Here is a 22,533-nt window from a genome sequence, read left to right on the forward strand (position 1 = left end):
TAGGTTATGACCAACCAAATTGTGCAAGTTATGTTCCAATGTACTTGTGATGTTGAAATATGGTGTATTACAATTAGTCATATGTAGCATGACCAAATCACATGGGGTGGTTAGGCCACAATTTTGGAAATGAGTTAAGATAACAAGCCAATCTTAATTGAGTCACAAGTCATGGAAATCCTTAAGATAAAGGGGACAACCTAGCATGTATAAAAACCAATGAGATGAGGTTTACATGCAATGAGGTATCTTAAGGTCATTTAAGAGTATAATTAGACCATGTTAAGTGTTATTGAAAACTATAAGTGGATCTGGTTATTAGAGGGTGACCTAAGGCTTGGAAAATAGCCTAACAAGGTCCACACAGGTGGACACAAGGGCATGTGTCTAGGCCGTATGTGACACACAGACCGCCCCATGGGCGTGTTAAATGGCTGTGTGTCCCCTTCACCTAAAAATATTAAGTTAGAATGCATGGTAGTAAACACACGGGTAGAGACACGGCTGTGTGTCTCAACCACGTGGAGGGCACGGCCTAGCACACGGGGGTGTGTCTTGGTCGTGTGCCCCTAAATGCTTGCTGACGACATAAACAAAATGCTCAAGCTTTTAGACACAAGCGACCATACGGGCGTGTCTAGGCCGTGTGAAAGACACGGGCTAGGGACACAGGCATGTGCTTGGCCGTGTGAAAACTCTTGTAGGTTTGAAATAGAAAATAAATTCAATTAATTCCACACGGGTAGGGGACACGAGGGTGTCCCAAAGCACACGAGTGTGTGCATTGCCTCTACACAGGCATATGAGGCTTAACTTAGAAAATTTTTCAAGAACTTTTTCAGGTCCTCGGTTTAGTATCGGACCTTTCTCAATTATGTTTTGGGCCCCATAGGCCCATAATAGGGACACTAAGATGTTGTTTGATTGGGTTCAAATTGGAACGAATTTTTATAACCCGTATTTCCTGAAAATGTTCGAGTACATGTCTGGTAACGCCTCGTACTTGATCCCAGTCTCTGGTACGGGTAAGGGGTGTTACATTTAGTGGTATCAGAGTTATAGTTTAGTCGATTTTAGGACTACCGTAGAGTGTATCGAGTTTAGCTATGCATGACATTATACGGACGTGATAGTGTGATATCTCCTAACTCTTTAATTGTCGTTGAATATAGTAAATGTCTTCCAATCATGCACAAGATGAGTCCGAGGGAGCCAAGAGTCATGCTCCAGCTTCTGTACGACGAGTTGTTTCTAGTAGTAGTAGAATTCCAGTTTTATATCTTTATTCAATACATCAACAAACCTTTTGCACATGATCTCTTCAGTGGAGACATATGCCCGAGCATACTTGCTTAATCGCACTAATTCTCTTTCGTACTCAGTAACAGTCATTCGACTCTATTTCAATTCCAGAAACTCTTTATGTTTCTGATCAAGAAATCCCTGGCTTATGTACATTTTTCGGAACTCAGTCTGAAAGAATTCCTAGGTGACCTGTTCTCTAGGAACCACCAATATGAATGTTTTCCACCAGTGATATGCATTATCTCTAAGCAAAGATACTACGCATTTGATACATTCATCTGGAGTACAGGACAATTTATCGAATACTCGGATAGTGTTCTCAAACCAGAACTCAGTTCTCTCAGCATCATTGTCAACTGTAGCCCAAAACTCTTTAGCCTCATGTTTATGAATCTTATCAACAGGTGGCTTACTCAACCAAATCGAATCTATCATTAGTAGCACAACTGGGACTTGTTGAGGAACAGGTGGGCATGAAGGTTGTTGAGTAGCCGAATTTGTTCGAATGAATTTCGTGAACTACTCACTCATCATTTGGAAGAAGACTTGCTTAGCCTCTCCTCTTTGGCTAATTGACATAGGCCTTGAATTGGCCGGCGCTGCCCCTTGAGTGGGAAGGGGCACGGGCACAGGCGCGTTACTTTTCACATCGTTAGCTACAACTCGATCAGGATCTATTTGCTATACGAAAAACACATTTTAACTGTTAGGAATCATCACACTATCATAGTTTATATATATGGCATGTATAGCTAGACTCTCACACGCTATATTAGTCCTAGAATTGACTAAACCGTAGCTCTGATACTAATAAAATGTAACACCCCTAACTAGTATCTGTTGTCAGAATATGGTTACGATGCATTACTGAATAATACATCTCAATCTCATACACTTATGCAATCATAATTGAAATCCATTCTTCTTAATCATATTGTCCCTTCTAAGGTCCTACGAAACCTTCAAACATGCTTAGAAATGGTTCAAGACTAAACCGATAACATATGCAAACTTTAAGAAACCTAGAAAATTTTCTTTAATATCAGGGTCACATGCCCGTGTGCCTCACACAGCCACACACACCCATATGCCAGGGCTGTGTGCCTCACACAATCATCAGACATGCCCGTGTGCCTAATTTGTGCTCGAGACTGACTTAGGCAGTGTAACATAGCCGTGTGTCGCACACGGCCGAGACACACACCCATGTCTGTGCCCATGTGGACAAAAATAGGCCATTTGAAAAGCCAATTTGCCACCATTTTCTCATGCATATCAATCAACCTAAATGGTATCATTTCAAGACATTTATAAGCAACCAAAACCAACCAATTCATACACATATTATTTCATCTTTGCACAATATTTCAACTACTCAATTCCATAACCAAATTATACCAAAATTATTAAACTTATATGACTTTTAAATGCAATTCATCATCACCTATTTCATGCCATAAAATTTACCATTTCAACATCACAAAATCAACCCACAACACATAAGGCATTAAATACATCTCATGTATCACATACTAAACCCATAATCCAAGCCAACCTAAATGGCCATATCCATACCAACATTTACATCATTAACAAACCATATCACATGGCTAAATTCACAACTCAAAACATACTCAAAATGACACTAGCCTATACATGCCATATACCATATATATAAGATACAAAAGTACCAACAAGATGATCGATAGTGTGTTGACGTTTCTTTACGATCCCTGAATCCAAGCTAGCTTCGATGATTTATAAAGTATAGACAAATAACACACAGTAAGCTTCATAGCTTAGTAAGTTCGTACCAAATATACTCAACAGTTCATATAATACAAAACATCAATTAATAAACACTTATTAGTTCTTATATCATCATTCAATTCTAATCCACCAACATTTAACATGTACATACAAATTCATCAAGCTTCATACACATAGTATCAACTACCATATAGGTATCATACATACCTAAACTTTCTCGTATTTATTTATTTCATTATCACCTCTTTGTTTAATACATTAATTCGTTTGGAAATCTTTCAATGCTCTAAGAATTTACACACTTAGTACATCAGTGATTAGCCAAAGCTATAATGATCTCGCACACTTAGTGCCATCACATTAAACTGAAGCTATCTCAGTATCGCACACTTAGTGCCTCATATAGTCGAAGCTATTCCAATTTGCACATTAAGTGCTATTTATAACCGAAGCTATTTTGAAACGCACACTAAGTGCCGAACATAGTCGATTTATCATCGTACACGATCGTAGTCGCATATATACAATTTATGCATTATTAAAGCATTGAAAAAATAATTGTAACTTCATTTGTCACGTAAGAACTTACCTTGTACTCAAAATGGACGAATCGGATCTATTACTTGATAACCTTTGATTTTCCTCGATCTAAATTTGAATTCTTTCTTTCTTGATCTATATGCATTCAAAATTAACCCATTTAATCACTAATTCATTCAATTTAATCCACAAACATATATTTTGGAAATTTTTCACTTTAGCCCTTAAAGTTACACATTTATTCAATTTAGCACAAAAACACAAATTACACAAAATTTAATTTCATCCAAGCCTAGCTGAAATTCCTAGGGACCCCTAGCAGCCCAAACTTTCATTTATTTCACAATTTAACCCCTCAATTTACACTTTACTCAAATTAATCCCTAATTGACATTTTTGTCAAAAATCACTTTACAAAACATGTATATCAATCACCAAGCTTTCATTATTCATCATCAAACATTCAAAATCTCAAAAATTCATCAAATGCAACTCACAAATTCATTAAAAAATTTAGAAATTAGGGTATGGGCTAGCTAGTACTCAAAGCAACGATCACAAAAACATAGAAATCATCAAAAATCGATCAAAAATCATACCTTAATCAACGATTAAAGGTGCCGAATGTGTGCCCTAAATGGAGTATTCTCCTCTTTAATTCCAGTTAAGAAATAAACAAAGATGAATATGCTTTCATCTTTTGTTTTTAATTAATATTCATTATTTAACTAAATTACCAAATTAACCTTATTTAAAACCATTTAATATCATCTATTTTGATGCCCATTTATGTCAAATTCCACTATCAATGGTCTAATTTCAACATAAAGACCTCCCATTTAATAAGCCATGGTAAATAGACAAATTTTTCATATAGAATGCAACTTTTGCATTTTATGCGATTTAGTCTTTTTTTTCTCAAATTGAGCTATTAAACGATAAAATTAGCTCACGAAATTTTCACACATATAAATTCACATGCTGTAAACACCAAAAATAACATTAAAGTAATTTTACGACCTCAGATTTGTGGTATCAAAACCATTGTTTCGATTTAGCTAAAATTGGGTTGTTACACACCCCCTCTTGGCATTTCTGGTTTGTTCCATCGAGCTAACATGCTCCCTATGTTGTGACATCGAACATCTCGTGTTGCGACATCGAACATCCCATGTTGCAACATAACAACCAGTATCAATTTAGTATGCCTTCGAAAGGTCTCCTGTTCACTTACAAAGTGTGTTAGCTCTCCCTTAGGCCTCATTCAACCCCTAAGGTCAATAAAAAACTAAATTTGCACATTTTATTGAACATAAATTAAACTAAGAAAGCTTAACTAAAACATAATGAAAATGCATGTATTCAACTTCCTTAAAACATGAAAACTAGTTTAATCTGCTTCACAAAATTATGACAAATCACCGTGTGACCCTTGTTTCAAAAATTTTCAAGTTTGTTTAGAATTTTTGATTTGTTTCGATTTGATCCAAGATTATTTCCATACTATTTTTTGGGCCTTGTAGAATCGATTTGAGGCCCATAAGTGTATTCTTGCCATGATTAGATTCAATTATTATGTGTTAACAATTCCAAAAGAAGAAAGGACTCAAAATTGAAGCAACCAATAAGAAATATCCCATCATTTTTTATGAGTGTAAGAAACCGAGACACATCAAGTTTGATTATCCTCAATAGAAGAAGAAGGGGTCCAGAAAACAAAAACACAAGGCCAATGTTGCTACTTGGAGTGATGAGGACTCATCTGATGAAGAAACTCAAGAAGTATTCAACTTGTGTCTTATGGCCATTGATGATTTTAAGGTAACTTTAAACTCAGTTATTTCAAATTCTTATTCTTTTGATGAGTTGCAAGGTGCCTACGATGAATTGGGTTTGGAATTTGAAGTCATGAATTCAAAACATAAGAAAAATATTTCAAATTTGAAAAATGACAATGACTTGCTTTCCAAAACCAATCAAGAACTGGAAGAGAAAGTAAACAAGATGTAAGAAATAATTAATGAGCTTGAGAAGAAGAATTCAGACTGGCATAATTTACTTTCTAAAGTTCATGATGATCATGAAAAAGAACTTGAGTTTCTTAATAGTGAAAAATTTCACTTTAACCAAGTTTTAGAAAAAAGAGAAAATTCAAAAAAGAACTGTTAAAAATAGCTTTAATTTATATAAACATAAAGGTCCCTAAATATTTTACAAGAGAAAAATCATTAAAAGCATATGGGCCCCTCAAGGACTCATAAGTTCACAAAATAAGAACTTGATTTCAAAATAGATACCTAAAGGGATTAAAATTATAGGAACTAATGTTTATGGACCCAAAAGAATTTGGGTACCAAAAATCAAACTTGAATTCTATGTTTGTAGGAAAAGGAGCATTGCTTTGAGGTGGATTATTCAAGGAAAAACTTATGGTACCTCGATAATTGATGCTTAAGATGCATGACCAGTGACAAGAGTCACTTTATTAATTTGAAGCCAAAAAGTGGAAGAGAAGTTGTGTTTAGTGACAACTCTACAAAACAAATTGAAGTAATAGACTCTATAGGTAAAAACTCTTCAATTATTATTGACAATGTCTTATATGTTAATGGTCTTAAGCATAATCTTTTAAGTATTAGTCAACTATATGATAAAGGTTTTAATATTTTATTTGAGTCTAAAGGTTGTAAAGTTATTAGCATTACTTCTAATAAGATTGTGCTTGTAGGACATAGGATAGAATATATATATGATGCATTTAGATTATATGCATAACTCTAACTTTGCCTTGTTGCTAAAAAGAAGAATAACTCTTTGTTATGGCATAGAAAACTAGGACATGCTAGCATGAGCATATTTCATAAATTACTTTAAAATGACTTAGTAAGAGGATTACCTAGAATTTATTTTGATGTGGATAAAATTTAAGATGCATGTGTTAAAGGTAAACATAAAATAGTTTCTTTTAAACCTATTAATGATGTATCAACTAGTAGAGTTCTGCAACTAATTCACATAAAATTATATAAAATGTATGTAAAAAGTGCTTTTCTAAATGGTTTTATAAATGAAGAAGCATATGTTGAGAAGCCACCTGGTTTTGAAGATCCAAAATTTCCAAACCATGTTACCAAACTTTCAAAAGCTTTATATGGTTTGAAACAAGCTCTTAGAGCTTGGTATGAATGATCATTAAATTTTCTTATTGGAAAAGGTTTTTATAAAGGAAAGGTTAACACAACACTTTTTATTAAAATAAAAGACAAAGATTTATTGGTAGTACAGATTTATGTTGGCGATATTATTTTTGGTTCTACTAATGATCTTTGTCAAAAAATTTCTAAGTTAATGCAAGGCAAGTTTGAGATGAGCATGATGGGAGAACTAAATTTCTTTTTAGGACTCCAAATCAAGCAAAGAAAGGATGGCATCTTCATAAATCAAGCTAAATACACAGAGGAAATGCTAAAGAAGTTTGTGATGGACACTTTCAAACCACAAGCTACTTCTATGAGCCCTTCTACAAAGCTTAATAACAATAAGGATGGTAAATATGTTGATTTAAAATTATATAGGTTAATGATTGGTTATTTGCTTTATCTTACCGTAAGTAGACCCAACATTATGTTTAGTGTATCCTTGTGTGCTAGATATCAATTTTGTCCTAAGGAATCACATTTACAAGCGCTTAAGAGAATCGTTAGATACCTTAGAGACACTTTAAATTTAAGTTTTTGGTATTTGATAACTCTTGAAAAGAGTTATACTTCAAGCCTCTAGATTGAATAATTATTTTTAATTAAGTAAATATGTTTGCATTTTTAGATTTTTTAGAATATTGCATAAAAAAGCTTGGATTGTAAAATAAATGTTATTATTTGTTACGTTTATTATTGGGGAAGAAAGGTGCTGATTGTGGTTGGTAGTAGGTGTAGAATGAAGAAGAGAAAAGAAAAAAGAGTATAAAAATGAAGGAAGTGAAATATTGTCATGGCAAAATGTTGGTTAGATTACTAATAAGAATGCCATGAAAATTCTAGGAAAATGACACATCATTTAGTCCACGTCACTCTTAGCCAGTTGTACTTGTACCAGATAAACCACCCTGAAAAATAGGAAGCAAAAGGTGTGTGCTGAAAGGGAATGACCTAATTTATAAAGAAGGAAAGAGAAAAGAGAAAAAGGGGATCCAGAGAGAGAGAAGAATTACAGAGTAATTTTTCTCTCTGTGTCAGATTCTCGTGAAAAATCTCAGAGAAAGAAAAAGGGAGAGGATAACAGCTTACAGAGTAGAGGAATCTGGCCTAGATTTCGCATCAAATCTCATTATTAAATTAAAAGCTGGAGTAGCAAGAGCTTCTTGCAGTTTTGCCTTTATTTTCAGATTTGAACTATGTGTTTCATAAATTTAAATGATGATGTTGAATGGTTTTGTTTTGGATTATTATCGGATGATATAAGCAAGTATTCAAATGAATATTTGAAGCACTTTAGACATAGAAGTTGCAATCCGTACAGTGAAAGGAAGAACAATCTGTATATCATTCTAAAGTTCTGTAGACATACAACAACTTAGAACGATAGCTTAAAGTCTGGCCCTCGAAAGAAGTAGACTGTAGTAGTGAGACTCTGAGTAGTAGAATGGTCAAGATTTTGCCATGGTAATATTCTGATATAGAAATAAAGCTTGAGTAATTCCAACCTTTATTATTCAATAGTACAAATCTTCCCCACTTATTCTTTGAGAATTGCCACTGCATTTAAATTGCCCTAGCATATTTTCTTTCATAACTGATTTTATTAATCCATTCATTAAAGTTTCTTTATTAATTTGTCATTTGTTTCTTTTACGCAATTTAATTAGTCAATTTCATAATAATAGCATAACCAATTATTTTAATTAGTTTCGATCCCTATGGAGACGATATTCACTCTTCACGTTATTACTTGTTTCGACGTGTATACTTGCACATTCGCATTACACATTCACACGCGACAAGTTTTTGGCACCGTTACGAGGGATCGACAACATTGGTGAAAATTTGGTGTGTTATTATTTTTTATTTCGTTAGTTTATCCTAATTAATTGTTTTGATTTTTTTACTTTTCGGGATTTTTGTTGGTGCATAAGTAGAGATATTTCAACAATTGAAGAGTATTCTTTTGATCCAAAAATTGAGAGAAGATTGAGAAGAAGGAGAAAAGAATTGCGAGAAATGAAAATAATTTGAAATTATCAGGTTAGAGAAGCCACTACATTAGGAAGGAAGGGATGCTGATATTCCTCGAATAATAGATGATAGAGACAGACCCATCAGAGAACATGTAGTGCTGATCTTAGATGATTTGAATCCAAGAATTGTTAGGCCACATTTTCAGGCTCAACATTTTGGAGTAAAGCTGGTGATGTTTCAAATGTTACAAACTATAGGGTAGTTTAGTGGATTGCCTACTGAGGATCCACAGTTGCACTTAAGACTCTTTTTTTAAGTCTACGATTCATTCAAGCAGTAGTGTGTTCCTGAAGATGCCCTAAAATTGAAGTTATTCCCTTATTCATCGCGAGATCGTGCCAGAACACGGTTAAATGCATTTCCATCAGGTACGGTGGCATCTTAGAATGAACTTTGTCAGAGGTTTCTACTGAGATATAATCCTCCGAACATGAATGCCAAATTGAGGAACTATATTACATCCTTTCGGTTATATGAGGATGAAACATTATATGAAGCCTGTAAGCAATTCAAGGAGTTAATTAAAAAATTCCCAATGCATTGTTTTCAACATTGGACGAAAATGGAAATGTTTTACAATGGATTGAATGCACATACAAGGATGGTAGTTGATGCATCTATCAATGGGACTTTGCTTGGTAAATCATATAATGAGGGATATGAAATTCTGAAAAAGATAACAAACAACGATTGTTAATACCCCACTACAAGAGTATGCACTTACAGAATAGTTTCTAGAGTAATGGAATTTGACGCGAATACTTCCCTAATAGCTCAGGTATCATTTTTAATGAATATGATTAAAACACTAAAAAGACCAGCTACAGTGCAGGAAATAAAAGCAGCCGAGTTAGCATGAGTTTACTGCGGAGAAGATCATGTTTTTGATGAACGCCTATCGAATCTAGCATCTATTTATTATATGGGAAATTTGAATCTCAACAACAACAACCCATATTCCAGCATATATAATCTGGGGTGAAAGCAACATCCTAACTTCAATTGGAGTAATCTAGGGTGGGAAATTCTAGTAATGCTATTCGACAAAATGTTGTGAGTGTAACACCCCTAACCCATATTTGTCACCAGACTAGGGTTAAAGGCATTACCAGACTAGTGTCGCCTTCTTTGACATGATGGATGAATGGTTTGGGGATTATTTGAGGAATTTCCCTAACATACCATGACCTCCCCTACCCCCTAACCGACATGATGAGGAAGTGCCACGAGGTATGGCACCTATAAGAATTGGTAAAGCCCCAGTGGACAAGCTTAAAAAGTATGGGGATAAAAAACTTAGAGCTAAGATTGATGATGATGTTGAACGAGTCGAGTGCTGGCTTGAGAATACTACACGAGTGTTGGATAAATTATCGTGCACAACCAAGAAGTGTTTAAATTGTGTTGTATCTCTCCTAAAGGATACTGCATACCACTAGTGGAAGACCGTATCTTCAGTGGTACCAAAGGAAATCATTACTTGGGAACTTTTCCAAGCAGAATTTAAGAATAAATACATCATTCAAAGGTTCTTAGACTCGAAGCGAAAGGAGTTCCTGGAACTCAAACAAGGAAATAAGACTGTAGCGGAATACAAAAAGGAGTTTGTAAGGCTAAGTCAGTATGCGATTGAATGGGTTCAAAAAAAGTCAAAAATGTGTAAACGCTTCGAGGAAGGTGTGAATGAGGAAATCAAGCTATTGGCTGGGATTCTTGAGATATGAGTATTTGCTGCATTAGCTGATCGAACCAAGAAGTCTGAAGAACTCAATAATGAAAAGAAGCAAGCTAAGAGAGAAGCTCGAGTTTCAAACAACAGATCCAACGGTAAGATGCTCAGATTTCCCACAAAGAAATCAATGAGTCAACATAAATGCTCCACTTCATCGGTAGGATATTCGGGTAGAGCGAGAGGCTCCAAATTACATAATCAGAAGTTTTCCTCCCCTATGGTGACTAGTGTGGGGAGTGTAGATGACCAAAAGCAAGAGTGTAAAAGATGCAGTAAATTTCACTTCAAAGAGTGCCGAATGAAGAGTAGTGCATGCTATAGATGTGGTTCTCTTGACCACTTCCTCAGAGACTGCCCAGAGTGAACCAATAAAGAGGTGGAAGTAGCCCCGAAATCGAGTGCTCCTATTCTATGAGGTAGACCTTAAAGATATCCAGAAAGTACTGGTGGCAGTCGGGTTGCGGCCAAAGACACTGCAAAATCAGAGACTCGAGCCTCGGCAAGAACATATGCAATATGCGCTCAAGAGGAAGCCTCTGCTCCTGACGTCATCACGGGTACTTTTTCTCTTTTTAACACTTGTGTTGTTGCCTTAATTGATCCAGGACCGACGCATTTATACATTTGCATAAAATTAGTGTCTAGTATGAATCTATCCATTGAACCTACGGATTTTGTAATCAGAGTGTTGAACCCATTAGGCAAGTCAATCTTGGTCGATAAAGTCTGTAAGAATTGTCCTTTGATGATTTAGGGTCACTGTTTTCTGGGTAACCTTAAGTTATTGTCATTTGATGAGTTTGATGTAATACTTGGCATGGATTGGTTAGCCCTGCATGATGTAATTCTAAATTGTGGCGGCAAGTATATTGAATTGAAGTGCCTAGGTGGTAAGATTCTACGAGTTGATTCAAGAGAGTTGGATACTCCACCGGTTGTAATTACAGCAATAGTTGCTCAAAGATATATGAGAAAATGGTATGAAGCCTACCTTGATTTTATACTGAACATTAAGGAAACTGAGTTGAAGATTGATTCTGTACCAATAGTATGTGAATATCTAGACGTGTTCCCGAAAGAATTACCTAGACTACCTTCTGATAGAAAGATAGAGTTTGGTATTAAACTAGTGCCAGGAACAGCTCCTATTTCTATTGCTCCATACAGGATGGCACCAACTGAGTTGAAAGAGTTAAAAGCATGATCGCGTGATTCATAACAAGTAATAAATATTTATAATGAAGATCAAACCTAGACTAACTATTATCACGACGAAAAGGCAAGCGCACCTAGCGAACAATAGTATAGTAATGGCAAGACCAGGATATCATACCCAAGGGAACCAAAAGTACTAGTAATAACTATCTTTTTATTATTTAACCTAGAAATAAAGAGGGGTTTTTTATTAAACTGATAAACTAAGCTAATTAACTAATTGAACTAAGGCAAAGAGAAGATTTGGAAAAAGACTTGAAGAAAAGTAATTGATAAAGACGACACCCAAGGAAGAATCCACCTAGATTTCACATGTTATCTGACTCTGAACCAGATGATTTATTCACTTGACTTGATCCATGAGACTCCCTAACCTATGTTATAATCTCTTTCGAGACTAAGAACACCTAACCCTCAGTTGAATAAATTGAAATTTCTTTCTTAATTAAAACCCCTAGGGAAGTAGTAAATCGATCTATGGACTCCCATATTAGGTTTCACCCTAATCCGGCAAAATCTCGTAACCTTATTTTTAGGTGTTCGATCAACTCCACTTAATTATGCCAAATCTACTCTTAGACAGGGACTTTTCCTCCTCTGCAGAAGCACATCAAATCATGAATTAATACCCGAAATATTAACTCAAGCATTAAGAACACATAATTAATAACAAATCAAGTATTTATTATACAATTCAGATAATAATAACAACATCCATCATAGGTTTCAACCCCCTTAGGTATCTAAGGGGTTTAGTTCATAATAAAATAAGAGTGCATCTCAAAAGTATGAAAATAAAAAAACATAAAGAAAACTCTAAAACCCCTGAAAGAATTCTAAGAGAGAGATCTTCAGTCTTGGAGTAGCTCCGGCTTTTGGGATAGATCGTCTGGCTTCTTTTAAGTAATTCCAGGCATGTGGTTCTGTACTCTAGAAAAGTTCTGGAGGGGAGGCGCCCTTTCTAAGTCATAATTAGGGTGTTTATATAAGCTTTGGATTGGCTTTCTTCTTCCCTAAGTATCCTTTTCCGTGTAAAATACAACTCTTTGAGAAAGGGACACGCTCATGTGCCACGGCCATGTGACGCGTTTGCCAGACCGTGTTCGATCTGTTAAATTGCACACGACCATATGGTTTAATGGCCAGGCCGTGTGAATCGTGAAAGCCTTGGTCGACACCCTCAAAAAACACGACCGTGTGAGCAGCCCATGTGGCAAGGCTTAGGCCGTGTCATCTTCTCGATTTGGTCCATTTTGTCCCTTTTTGGCTCATTTTTGGCTCCTTTTGACTCTTGGTGCTCTCCTGAGTACAAAACATGAAATAATCGGATTAAGAGCACCAAAATCCACAAATCTAGTAATAAGCATCCATAAAGATGCTAAGTATTTGGGGTAAAAACATGTATAATTTGGTGTTTATCAAATACCCCCACACTTAAGCATCTGCTTGTCCTCAAGCAAAACTTTCATTTACTGCTAGAATTCATTCCTGTCAATCACATAATCATTACTGATAATGTTACAAGCTATTCCACGGAAAATCATACAGTGAGAGTTCAACTATAGGGGCATTAAAAGCCTCAAACAATCTAAATCGAATATTTTGATAATAAAATTATAGGTAAACTCCTTCCTCTAAGTAATTAACTTTAGTCCTAAATATACAACAGATGACATCCTTACTACGGATTCACTCAAATCACTCAAAGTGTTTAAGGTTCAAGATTAAGTACTCGATTGTCTAACATGAGAAGTTATTACCATAGGCTTGCATGAATATCAGATCTCCACCACTTGTAAATGATATGATACACTAATCAAAAGGTTTTTGCATGTTTGTAACAGGGTTTAGGTTACGGGTATGGATACAAGCTGAAGAGACAAAGGTTAGAATCGAGATAATTTCAATATATTACCCCACTATTAAAAACTTAATTACTGAATCACTAACAAATATCTAGAACTATATTACATGAGCTCATGACAACTTTAGCTTACTGAGGATTACAATAATAATACTATTTTTTTTATAACAAATCAAGTCAATACAATATAGAAATCATACTTCATGATTCAATAACAAAAAATGGTGAACATAGTGAGGTAACAATATTAAATTGAATCTCGATAAAAAAGGGTAAATTAAGTACGAGGATTTCAACAATAATGGGTTAATGGGTTAATGATGAGGGTTAATAAATAAAAAAGGTTAATAGGCTCAAAGGGGGTTCACTAAGGTTTTAATTATGTAGGAAGGCTTTTTATGGAGTAAGTGGGTTAAATCTTAAGTGCCTTTATCATCTCAGTATATCAAATCATATGTGTGATCTCGACATGTATAATCGAAGCAAGTTTTAGAATAACAGTTCAATGTTAACACACTCAAACCACAAAAAAAGTGAGCAAGACAGAAAGCTATATGCTTAAAAGGCTCAAAAATCTCACCAAAAATTTGGGTTTTTGAAGTCATTCCTATATACTTAAGATTTCAAGATAATACCTCAATTTAGGAAAATAATCTAAAAAATTTTAGTTCTCAAAAAATCAACTTATCATGCTCGATTCTCTAATGTCCTATAATCAAATAATCATGCATAATTCCCATGGTCTAATTCATGACATATCAACAATAATTATAGATCACTCAGAATTCATTCGATCAATATTATGAGAGAATCACTTAAGCACAAGACCAAATTCAGGGATTTGAGAATAATGCAAAAATTTAGGCATCATGTTCATGTTCACCCCCCCACACTTAAGATGTACATTGCCCTCAATGTACAAAGATAGAATATTCAAAATAAAGAAAATCATAAGAGGGGAAGACGTGAAACTCCCTATTATATGGATGCGGGGCTTGATTCTGAGGCTGGAGTGTTTGGGGAAAGTAGTAGCTGCCACTGTTCTTGGCTAGATGAAGAAATTGGGTCGTTGAACATGGCACTCATTGGATATTGTTCCCTACTTGTTTCCTCATTCCGTAAAATATTCCTAGCAGCTTTGCTCGGAAGTTTGTAGAATCATGAAGAGTTTATTAAGAGTTGGTGTGGAAGAGAGTGTAGTGGGATTACTTGCTAGAAATACCAGAAAAATGAAGAAAGTAAAATTTACTAATATAGATATGTCTTTCAAAAGAAAATAATAAAACTGAAATGAAAATAAAAATAAAAATAAAAAGATAAGAGGATTCAATGATTCTCGTTAGTAGGGCCCTCAGGTGGTGGCGCTGCAGTGGCGATGTGAAAGTGTTGGCACAGCTGCTGCATCATGGCCTGCATGTCGTCCATCTTTCTATCACGTTACTGATTTCGGCTAGGGTTTTGAAAGGAAGCAGAAAATGAACAGTGATTTGCTTATATAGGGGAGGTGCACACGGCCTAGGGCCGTGCCCGTGTACTCTGAAGTTGAGCCTGTGTTTTTTGAATTTTGCAATTTAGGTCGTGCCCGGCTACTATCCCACGCCCGTATGTTTGGGGCGTGTATGGTATACGGCCATGTCGCACGGTCTTACCTAGCTTTGTTTACGTCTCTCACGCTCGAGTGTTACGCTACGTGTCGCATGCCCGTGTCAAAGAAATAGAATTGAACTTTGCTCCTGGCACGCCCGTGTTTTTCCATTCCCACGCCTATGTTCACCTACCAAGTTCACCCACGGCCATGTCGCACAGCCATGGGGATTTATCACATCCCGTGTTTTGGGGAAATCATGTCCTACTTCCACATGGCCGTATCACAAGGCCGTGTCTCTTCCCTTGTTTGGCCACGGCTTTAGGCATGCCCTTGTGCCTGGCTATGTGTGCTGAAAAACTTTTCAATTCAAAGATAAAGTTAATGATTCAAAGTGTTAGAAATTAAAAATAAAGAAATAAAAATATGTTAGTGCTGGGGTTGCCTCCCGAGAAGTGCTTATTTATAGTCTAAGCTCGACTTGCCTCTCTAGTGAATGGTCAGGGTGGTTCGAGGAGTTTATACTCCTTATTCCTACTATCAACCTCATCAAAATAGGGTTTTAATCGGGTGTTGTTTACCTTAAAAGTGTCGAACTTTGGGTGACTTACCTCCACCGTATCGAATGGAAAAATACTGAGTACCGTAAGACGGACTTCCTCATTCGGTGTGGTAGTAACAATTGGGGATCTGCGGCATCTAGTAAGACTTTATCGCCAACCTTAAGTTGATTAGGAGAGGTATCGAGCTTGTTTTGGCGTAGTTTCGGTTTATCATGTGTTCTCGATTTGTGTGCTCGCCATTCGTCTACTCCTCTATCCTTAGCCTTCGTTCTTCATGAATATGTCCTCTATCATCCTTGGAACATGGCTCGTGAACTTCTTTGAAGCTTAATTTTTACAAAGTCATATTGTTAGTTTTAGTAGATTGGTGTGGACTATTACCTTCAATGTTCGATGTGATGCCAGAATTACGAGCTTGAAGGGTGATCATTTCATCTCCCACACGAAGTGTAAGCTCACATGTGCCAACATCAATAATTGTTTTAGTAGTTACTAAAAAGGGCCTTCCTAAAATCAAAGGGGTGTTATTATCCTCCTCTATGTCTAGAACAACGAAATCAACGAGGAATATGAACTTATCTACTTTCACGAGTACATCTTCAATAATACCCCTAGGAAATCTTATAGTTTTATCTGCCAAGTGAATGCTCATCCTAGTTTGTTTAGGTTTCCCAATACCTAGTTGCTTAAACATTTTGTAAGGCATTACGTTAATACTAGCCCCTAAATCAGCTAATGCATGACTTATATCTAAACTACCAATTAAATAAGGAATTGTAAAACTCCCTGGATCTTTCAATTTGTGGGGTAGCTTATTTTCTAGAATAGCTGAGTAGACTGCATTTAGCTCCACATGCGACGCTTCGTCCAACTTCTGCTTATTTACTAAAAGCTCTTTTAAAACTTTCATTGCATTTGGCTTCTGCAACAAAGCTTCAATAAACGGTAAGTTAATATGTAATTTTTTCAAAAGTTTGAGGAATTTACCGAATTATTCATCTGAATGGTCTTTCCTTGTCGCGTTAGGGTATGGCACACGAGGTTTATATTCGCCAGTCACTGGTTTGTTTGTATTTTGACTTACCTAATCTCTCCCTTTGCTTACCACTATTTCTTTCCTTGGTTCTGGTTCAGGCTCAACGACTCCTTTGTCATCTTGAGTATTAATTGCATTGAGTTGTTCCCTTGGGTTAGGTTCGGTACTACTTGGCAAACTACCTTGTGGTCGTTTAGAGATCAGTTTGGAAAGCTGGCCTATCTGAGTTTCGAGTCCTTGGATCGATGCTTGTTGATTTTTAAGTGCTGTCTCTGTATTTTGGAAACGGGTTTCTGACATTGATATGAATTTTGAGAGCATCTCCTCAAGGTTTGGTTTCTTCTCTTTTTGATAAGGTGGCTGTTGAAAACCCTGAGGATTTTGTGGCTTTTGATTCCTTTGACCACCCCAGGAGAAATTTGGGTGGTTCCTCCAACCTGCATTTAAGTATTACTGTATGGGTTATTTTGAGATCTAAAGTTATTGTTACCCATATAGTTGACTTGTTCCTCTTCGGTTGTGGGATTGAAGGATTGATATTCTGTATGCACACCTTCTTCGCTTGAGTCACACCTCATTACTGGATGTACCTACATAGAGCCAAGTAAACCATCAATCTTCTTATTGAGAAGTTCTACCTGATTTGATAGCATAGTAATTGAGTCGACGTTATAAACGCTGGCCATTTTTGTTGGCTTAGTCCTCATGACTTGCCACTGATAGTTATTCAATGACATTTCTTCAATGAATTCATAAGCCTCTTCAGGTGTTTTGTTGTTGATGGTTCCGCCAGCACCTGCGTCAACCATTTGCCGAGTCGAGGGATTCAAACCATTGTGGAATGTTTGTACTTGCAACTAAAACGGTAACCCATGGTGAGGGCACCTTCTTAGTAAGTCCTTGTATCTCTCTCATGCATCGTAAAGTGTTTCTAAATCCATCTGCACAAAAGAAGAGATATCATTATGTAATTTACTCATTTTAGCCGGCAGAAAGTATTTTAGTAAAAAAATTTCGGTCATTTGTTCCCAAGTAGTAATTGACCCACGTGGTAATGAGTTCAACCACTGTTTAGCTTTATTCCTCAAGGAAAAGGGAAACAACCGAAGACGAATGGCATCATCAGAAACGCCATTGATTTTAAATGTATCGCAAAATTCCAGAAAGTTTGCTAAGTGAGCGTTGGGATCTTCATCCTGCAAACCATCAAACTGAACAAACTGATGTATCATCTGAATAGTGTTAGGTTTTAATTCAACAGTATTTGCAGCTACAGCAGGCCTAACTATTCCAGATTCAGTTCATGTTAAAGAAGGTTTAGCATAATCATACATTGTGCGTGGAGCAGGATTTTGATTAGCCACAATTGCAGGAGGTAGTTAATTGCCTTGGCTTTTAGCCATCTCTTCAGCTGGGGGTTGAGTATCGTCTTCTTGTTCGTTCTCCGTGTACCGTAAGCTGCGCCTTATCTCTCTTTGATTTCTACGAACTGTACGATCGATTTCTTCGTCAAAAAGTAATTGTCCCGACGGGTGTCTTCTAGTCATAAACTATAAAAATCTGCCAAGAGAAAGAAAAAGTAAATTAATAAAATTAAATTAAATTGCAAGAAAAATAAATGGCTAAAGTAATAAAAATTTAGCATTCCTAATATTTTAGTTCCCCGACAACGGTGCCAAAAACTTGATCGCGTGATTCGCAACAAGTAATAAATATTTATAATGAAGATCAAACCTAGACTAACTATTATCACGACGAAAAGGCAAGCGCACCTAGCGAACAATAGTATAGTAATGGCAAGACCAGGATATCGTACCCAAGGGAACCAAAAGTACTAGTAATAACTATCTTTTTATTATTTAACCTAGAAATAAAGAGGGGTTGTTTATTAAACTGATTAACTAAGCTAATTAACTAATTGAACTAAGGCAAAGAGAAGATTTGGAAAAAGACTTGAAGAAAAGTAATTGATAAAGACGACACCCAAGGAGGAATCCACCTAGGTTTCACTTGTTATCTGACTCTGAACTAGATGATTTATTCACTTGACTTGATCCGTGAGACTCCCTAACCTATATTATTATCTCTTTTGAGACTAAGAACACTTAACCCTCAATTGAATTAATCAAAATTTATTTCTTAATTAAAACCCCTAGGGACGTAGTAAATCGATCTATGGACTCCCATATTAGGTTTCACCCTAATCCGGCAAAATCTCGTAACCCTATTTCTAAGCACATCAAATCATGAATTAATACCCGAAATATTAACTCAAGCATTAAGAACACATAATTAAGAACAAATCAAGTATTTATCATACAGTTCAGATAATAATAACAACATCCATCATAGGTTTCAACCCCCTTAGGTATCTAAGGGCTTTAGTTCATAATAAAATAAGAGTACACCTCAAAAGTATGAAAATAACAAAACATAAAGAAAACTCTAAAACCCCTGAAGGAATTTTGAGAGAGAGATCTTCAGTTTTGGAGTAGCTCCGGCTTTTTGGATAGATCGTCTAGCTTCCTTCAAATAATTCCGGCGTGTGGTTCTGTACTCCAGAAAAGTTCTGGAGGGGAGGCGCCCTTTCTAAGTCATAATTAGGGTGTTTATATAAGCTTTGGATTGGCTTTCTTCTTCCCTAAGTATCCTTTTTCGTGTAAAATACCTCTCTTTGAAAAAGGGACACTCTCATGTGCCACGGCCATGTGACGCGTTTGCCAGGCCGTGTTCGATCTGTTAAATTGCACACGGCCATATGGGTTAATGGCCAGGCCGTGTGAATTGTGAAAGCCTTGGTCGACACCTTCGAAAGACACGGCCGTGTGAGCAGCCCATGTGGCAAGGCTTAGGCCGTGTCATCTTCTCGATTTGGTTCGTTTTATCCTTTTTGGCTCATTTTTGGCTCTTTTTGACTCTTGGTGCTCTCCTGAGTACAAAACATGAAATAACCGGATTAAGAGTACCAAAATCCACAAATCTAGTAATAAACATCCATAAATATGCTAAGTATTTGGGGTAAAAACATGTATAATTTGGAGTTTATCAAAGCACAGTTTCAAAAACTGATGGATAAAGGTTTTGCAACGGGGAGCTTTTCATCTTGGAGTGCTCCCTTATTGTTTGTAAAGAAGAAGGATGGTTCGATGAGGCTATGCATAAATTATCGACAATTGAACAAGGATATTTTGGCCATACCTGGACAAGTTTGTTGTCGTGTTTATTGATGACATTTTGATTTATTCCAAGGATGAGACAGAGCATGCGAAGCATCTAAGAACTGTGTTGCAGACTTTAAAGGAAAAACAATTGTATGCTAAGTTTAGTAAAAATGAATTTTGGCTCCAAGAAGTAGGGTTCTTGGGTCATATTGTTTCGGGTGATGGCATCCGAGTTGATCTAAGTAAGATCTCTACCATCGTTGAATAGAAACCACCTAAAACTTTAGCTGAGGTTAGAAGCTTTTTGGGCTTAGCTGGTTACTATCGAATATTTGTGAAAGGATTCTCCATGATAGCGACTCCAATGACGAGGTTACTACAGAAAGACGTGAAGTTTGAATGGATAGAAAAGTGTCAGTAGAGTTTCGAGAAGTTGAAGACATTGCTGACTGAAGCTCCAGTTTTAGTATTGCCTGAGCCGAGAAAAGAGTTTGTGGTCTACAGCGATGCGTCCTTATGTGGACTGGGTTGTGTACTTATGCAAGATAGCAAGGTAATAGCCTATGCTTCGCGATAGTTGAAGCCACACGAGAATAATTATTCGACGCATGACTTAAACTTGCTGCCATTGTTTTTGCCTTGAAAATCTGGAGGCATTACTTATATGGTGAGACTTGCCATATATTCATAGATCACGAGAGTTTAAAGTATTTGATGACTCAAAAAGAATTGAATCTAAGACAGCAGAGATGGCTAGAACTAATTAAAAATTATGAGCTGATCATCGATTATCACCCAGGAATGGCGAATGTGGTCGCCGACACTTTAAGCAAAAAATCTTTATTTGCACTAAGGGCCATGGATGCTCGATTGGCATTGTTTAATGATGGTTCAGTTTTGGCAAAGCTAAGGGCTAGGTCGACATTTTTTCAGGAAATTTATGACGCTCAGACTATTGATAGTGTCCTTTAAGATAAAAGAGCTCAGTGTGAGTCGGGCAATGAATCAGATTTTCAGATTAGTCCTAATGGATGCTTGATGTTCAGAGACAGAGTTTGCGTACCAAGAGATGATGAAACTATTCGAAAAATCTTGCAAGAGGCACATGATAGCCGTTTGTCTATTCATTCAGGAAGTACCAAGATGCATAATGATTTGAAGAAAATGTACTGGTGGGACGGCATGAAAAGAGACATCTCCGAATTTGTATCGAAATGTTTGATATATTAGCAAGTCAAAGCTAAACATCAAGTACCTTCTGGTTTACTATAGCCTGTGATGGTTCTCGAATGGAAGTGGGACAGAATCACTATGGACTTCGTGACAGGATTACCATTGACCCCGAAAAAGAAAGATGCTATATGGGTAGTGGTTGATAAGTTGACAAAGTCGGCTCATTTTATTCTGGTAAGGATAGATTATTCACTTGACAAGTTGGTCGATTTTATATATCTGAAATTGTGAGATTACACGGGGTACCGTTATTGATTATTTCAGACAAAGACCCGAGATTCACTTCGAGATTCTGGAAGAAGTTACAAGAAGCCTTTGGTACTAGGTTGAGTTTTGGTACAGCTTTTCACCCACAGACTGATGGTCAGTCTGAACGAATGATTCAGATTCTTGAGGATATGTTGCGATGTTGCATCCTTGAATTTCAGGGCAGTTGGGAAAAATACTTGCCATTGGTAGAGTTCACCTACAACAACAATTTTCAAACGATTTTGAAGATGGCACCTTATGAGGCCCTGTATGGCAGAAAGTGTCGAACTCCATTGTATTGGACAGAACTCAAAGAGAGTCAGATTCACAGAGTTGATCTAATCAAGGAAACTGAAGAAAAGGTTAAAGTGATATGTGATTGCTTAAAAGCGGTATTGGATAGACAAAAGTCTTATGCTGATCTAAAAAGAAAAGAGATTAAGTTCCAAGTCAAAGATAAAGTATTCTTGAAAGTATCTCCATTGAAAAAGGTATTGAGATTTGGCCGGAAAGGCAAACTGAGTCCGCAATTTATCGGACCATACAGGATCACTAAAAGAGTTGGACCATTAGCCTATTGCTTGGCATTGCCACCAAAACTGGAAAAGATTCATGATGTAGTCCATGTATCTATGTTAAGGCAATATCGATCAGACCCCTGTCATGTGATTTCACCGACGGAGATAAAAATTAGACCGGACATGACCTATGGTGAAGAACCCGTAAAGATTCTGGCTCGTGAAGTTAAACAGCTAAGAAATAAAGATGTGGTTTTGGTAAAAGTCTTATGGCATTGACATGGTGTGGAAAAGGCTACATGAGAATCCAATATCTGAACTTGTTTACTGGTAAGACTTTCGAGGACGAAAGTCCCTAAATAGGGGAGAAATGTAACATCCTAAAATAGGGCCTAGTCGAAACAGTGGTTTTGGGACCACAAATCCGATGTTGAAATATTTATTTTATGATTATTATGAGGTCTAGAATATGAGTATATGCATGTGTTAAAGTTTTATGAAGAAATTCCATGAGTAAGGTGTCCAATT

At 36.4% G+C, this 22,533-nt stretch overlaps 2 non-coding genes across 2 annotated transcripts; one reads left to right on the top strand and one right to left on the bottom strand.

Moving 5' to 3' along the window:
• Positions 1-9,288: 9,288 nt before the first annotated feature.
• LOC128281580 (small nucleolar RNA R71) lies at positions 9,289-9,395 on the bottom strand. The gene has a single exon (XR_008271818.1). It is a non-coding gene; the product is annotated as a small nucleolar RNA R71 (small nucleolar RNA).
• Positions 9,396-17,711: 8,316 nt separating this feature from the next.
• On the top strand, positions 17,712-17,817 carry LOC128282109 (small nucleolar RNA R71). The gene has a single exon (XR_008272377.1). It is a non-coding gene; the product is annotated as a small nucleolar RNA R71 (small nucleolar RNA).
• Positions 17,818-22,533: the final 4,716 nt, after the last annotated feature.

The sequence above is a fragment of the Gossypium arboreum genome, chromosome 1 (genome assembly GCF_025698485.1).
Source record: "Gossypium arboreum isolate Shixiya-1 chromosome 1, ASM2569848v2, whole genome shotgun sequence".
Classification (NCBI taxonomy): Eukaryota; Viridiplantae; Streptophyta; class Magnoliopsida; order Malvales; family Malvaceae; genus Gossypium; species Gossypium arboreum.